Source organism: Capsicum annuum, chromosome 7 (assembly GCF_002878395.1).
Source record: "Capsicum annuum cultivar UCD-10X-F1 chromosome 7, UCD10Xv1.1, whole genome shotgun sequence".
Classification (NCBI taxonomy): Eukaryota; Viridiplantae; Streptophyta; class Magnoliopsida; order Solanales; family Solanaceae; genus Capsicum; species Capsicum annuum.
In genome coordinates, this window is record NC_061117.1 from 198884561 (window position 1) to 198889618 (window position 5058).

Genomic DNA, 5058 nt, shown 5'->3' on the forward strand with positions numbered 1-5058 from the left:
GTGTTTAGTTAAACCGTAAAAATACATTTTAGGATCCTTTTTTAAAAAATAAATTAAAAAAAAATTAAATCCTTTTTTGGGAAGGGGGTTAGTGGGCGGGTGGGTAGAGGTGTCAAAATAGGTAGTAGGGGTGGGGTAAGAAAAAGTTTAGAATATTTTTGTTAAAAAAAAATTAAAAAAATTGGTTGGGAGGGGGTGTTAGTAGGAGCAGGAGGTCAGGGTAGGGGAGTGAGGGGGAAGGGGGAAGAAAAAATTGAAATTTTTTTAAAAATAAATTTAATTTTTTTTTTTTGAAGTTAGGGGTGGGGGAGGGATGGGAGAGGGGGCTGGTAAAGGGGAGGGTGGGTAAGAGAAAAGTTTGAATTTTTTAATAAAATATAAATATTATTTTTGGAAGAGGGGCTGGTAGGGGTAGGGGTGGGGTGGCGGTAGGGGATGGACTAAGAAAAACTTTTGAAATACTTTTTATAACAATTGAATTTTGGGGGTGGGGATGGGGGTAGGGGTAGGGTAGGGGGCAGGGTGAGGGAAGGGGTGATGTCGGGGTGATAGGGTATTGGAGGCGAGGGGCGCACTATCAGAAATTACCCCTATTGCAACGGATTTTTTGCCAACGGTTCCAGAAGCATTGTTATAGAGGGTCTATTGCAACCGTTGCGAAAAAAAATTATTTTAGTTAATGTTATAATCGTTGCTATTGATATATAACCATTACAATAGGGTATCTTATAGCAACGCTTACATGAGGCGTTGCCATAAAGCCACTATGACGACACTTAATTGGGGTAAAAAAGCTATTGCAACACTTAAATGTTTTTCCTCCCTAATTTTTCACAAAGTGCACCAAATTTTAATAAAATATATAACCAAAAAAAAAAAAATTAAACAAATAATACTGATGACTTCGGGGTCTTAACAAAAACCTAGGTTAACAAATTAACTCGTTGGGTTAACAAAGAAAAGTTCCAATGACCGCGTTTCAAACGAGTGCTCCAAATCGGACGCTCTGGGTCTCCGATCTTCAAATCAGTGCACCAAATTTTCAAATCAGTGCTCCGAAGTACTCCACTGCATCTCAAAATTAACAAAAACTTCACACCAGTACAGACGGCATCTCAAATCGGTGTTCCGATCACTACTCCTAGTATCACTCTGACCACAGTGCTCCTATCGACTACTGCTCCGACTGTGAGTGCCCCGATTGCTTTCTATTGAACTCTACCCGTCTATTGAAACGGGTATTCATGCTTCGTGCAGCTTCTCCGATTTGCGGAAATACTTGGCAAGCACACCGGAAGAGTACGCCAAGAGAAACTATGCCAACAATAAGGCTAAATACGGCACTGTTATTGCCTCTCTTACTGCTCAGCAAAGGTACTAATTTGATTGAATTATTTTGGTTTGGGGAACCGATTTATCCTATTATTATTCCTGCTCCCTTGTATGTATGTATGATTATGAATTAAGCATTACTTGTTGAGGGATGTTTATGATGACATGATGTTGGATGGAGTAAAGCCAGGGAGAGATACATTTCATTAACTTCTCATTAGCACCATGAAAGGTGCTCGCTTGCAAGATGCTTTCTTTTTCCGCGACCAATCTATGGTCTTCATCCCTGATGTATGTCTCCTTTCCTATGCTTCATCATCATCATCATAATAGTAATAGTGGACTATAAGTGGTGTCTACCCGAAACAGTTTCACTACAGTATCCCCAAAAAGGTAGGGGTAAGGTTTGCGTACACCCCACCCTCTCCAGACCCCACTTGTGGGATTACACTAGGTGGTTGTTGTTGTTGTTGTTGTTAGTGGACTACAAGTGGTGTGCGGCAATTGGCGCAGGTGTAAAATGGTTTTGGCCTAGTTTAACTAATTGTGCATAACTGCATAAATATGGATGCATGTGTAATCCTCAGTAATTTCTAATGAATAAGAACTTGGATTAGCAATACTGAGTAGGTAGTAATTTTACTTTGTTACTCTTACCGGGAAGTAAGAAGTTGATGTGTATATTTTGGTTAATTATGCAGCGATTCTTAGAGCTGAAAGTACAAAGCATTATACGGAAGTAGCGATGGATGAGATCACCATTTTAAAACAGATCGCAGAGTGTGATCTGGATGATAAAAAATGTGTTGCGAAGTTACTGGATAATTTTAAACACTCGGGTCCAAATGGGCAACATGTGTGTATTATTTTTGAGTATTTGGGTGATAATCTCTTGACTCTTCTTAAGTATACTGATTATCGTCGACTGCCTATTCATATGGTCAAAGAGCAGTGTTTTTATGTTCTAGTGGGATTGGATTATTTGCAGACAGCTTTCTATCATACACACCGATTTGAAACCCGAGAATGTACTACTCTGCTCAACAATTGATCCATCTAAGGACCCCAGAAAATCTGGAAAACCTCTTATACTTCCTAATCATAAGGATAAAACCACGCTGGATGGCGGAGCTCCGAAGGGTTATGTAACATTAGATGAAAATTTGATTAAGAACCACCATAAGAAGATTAGAAGAAAGGCCAAACAAGCAGCTCAGTTTTACGGGAAATAAAGCTTCTCTCGTGACTAAGGCTGGACAACATACCTCAGCTTCTGCGGAGTCATCAAATGGTCCACTTGATTCTTCTGTTAATGCTAATAGAATGTCAAATGTCGGTGCTGCAACAGGCAGTGGGAAAGAATGAGGGTCCTAAGAAAGGAAGCCATTCTACAAGGAGGAAGCTGTTGGAATCGGTAGACCTAAAGTGCAAAGTCGTTGTCTTTGGCAGTGCATGTTGAACGTACAAATAGTTCACAGATGATAACTTTGGTCTTTCGCTTGCATTTGTTTTGAGCTTGAAACTGGCGACGTGTTATTTGATCCTCACAGAGATGATAACTTTGACAGAGATGAGGTAAAGGTTTATTACTTCACTATTACTTATATTCTGGTTTGTTTGTTTAATGTTATTCTTCTGCGCGTATTTGCGTACTTTGAGAGGAAACTTTGTGTCGACTTAGATATGGGTCGTTTCTCTTTAAGATTCTGTAAAGTGCATTAAATTGCGGTTTGTTAAGTCTATGATGCCCATGTCTATACTTTATGTTTTATTTACGTTATCAATGTACGTTTTATGTTCCTTATAAGTATGGATATGACTAGTCTGGATATGCTTTTGTAACTTGTAACTAGTTCTGTTTTGTCCTCAAGCATGGTTATATAAAATATCTGGGAGATTTCTAAGCAGCTCGACCATCCCATCGCATACTTAGGGGTACTAGTAGTCATTTGCTTAATTCTACTTCATGGTGTAAGGTAATTTGACTTGAAACAAGATTACTCATAATCGGAATTCTTAATTGTGGCGTGATTATGAATAAATTCTATACAATATGAAATTAATATGATATATTAGGCTATATTCTAACACGCCTCAAGTAGGACAGAATAGATCATAAGCTAAAGGTTCCTTCGTTAGGCTCAAGTAGGAAGGCTCCCACTATCACATGTTCTGGGAATAAGAGTGCATACTTGATTTAGAGCCTTAAAGTTTCCCTGCAGTCAAAACTTCTCCATACTAAATATTGATGTTTAAGCGTCATATTTCATCCAATCTTTCTGAAACATGATGTTATGTGATTTGCTTTCTGCTGGATTCATAATTTTGTGTACTCCGGCATCTGGTCGGCTGCCCTTCCAACATTGCAGGTATGCAATTGTTTGGGACATAACTGCTGCTGGTCTTGGTCTGAATAAATTCTGCTATGCTGGGCTTATAGCGGCTCACAAGAGTAAGGAACCTGTCACGGATGATCTAGCTTCCTAGGTGAGCAACTAGTGCGTCCATGTGTTTCTACAAGTTTTCCATTTTTATAATATCTTAACTTATTTGATTTTGTTATTTCCTGGAGTAGATTATTGAGCTAGTTGAGCAATCCAATGGTTGGTCAGCAGTTGAAGCACTTAGTGACATTCCTGTAAGATCCATGAGTATATTTTTCGGCTTGGTGGATTTTTAAATTGGGAATTGACAGTTTATCATGTTGCATTTCATGCCTGTGCTGACCTAAAAAGTGTGGAGGTACCATACATGACATCTACTAACATGACCATTTGATGTGGTTCAGTTTTGCTTTATTAGATATGGCCCAAATCCTTCTATTTTTTTCCTGAAAATTATCCTGCCATACACTTGGCATTCATGAATTTAGACGTTCTAATTCAATATGTTGTATGCATAACGCCAAATGCAAGATAAGAGTGTAGTGCATGAGATGAACCACGAGAACAGACTGGGAACCTGGTTGTTTTCCTATAGTTACATAACACTATAGGTTGTTTTCCTGGTTGTTGGTCAAGCTGCTGCTCTTACCCGGGAAGAGTTTACTATGATGAGAGTCAAAATAGTTAACGGCTAATTTTGACGATAGAAATTACTATAACATTTATGTTGATCTTATAGAAGTTAGAAAAAATGAACCATTGTGCTATTTTGTCACTTGTGAAGCTATGAGGTGCTTTGTTTCATTGATATCCTATAATGGTGTTGTTATTTGTTGTGTTATATGTTTAAGTCTTTATTCTCCAAGATGCTCTTTTGCAGTCTTTGTGGGTGAAGAGCTTTGTTTATTTTCTTTTTTCTTTTATTTCCTTGCTCGTTATGGTATTATACACAATTGCCCACCCTCTTTGTTCTTTTTATAGTTGTCCTTCCTATGTTCTAAATTGAAATTAAATATGTTGTCATTTAAGTGCTAATTAATTGAAATTATTTATTCTTTTTTTATAGGTGTCCAAAACCATGAAGAAGATGAAGAAAGAAGTGATGAAGAAATTGACAAGATTTTTGAATTGTTGATAGAGACTTTAATAGCAATCTTTTTTATTTTGAATTTTGTGAGACTTATTGCCACTCGAATTTGATATTATGTGGGAAAATTAACGATCTTTTGACTTTAACATTTTTCTTTTGGGTTTAGATTACGGATTATTATTAATGAAAAATTTTGTTGTGATGTGTGTATATTTATTTCAATTGGTATTTGAACTATTAATGGTATTTGAA

The 5058-nt window shown here is 37.4% G+C and overlaps 1 pseudogene; it reads left to right on the top strand.

Annotated features, from left to right (window-relative positions):
* Positions 1 to 886: 886 nt before the first annotated feature.
* On the top strand, positions 887 to 4812 carry LOC107878305 (annotated as a pseudogene).
* The last annotated feature ends 246 nt before the right edge of the window (positions 4813 to 5058 follow it).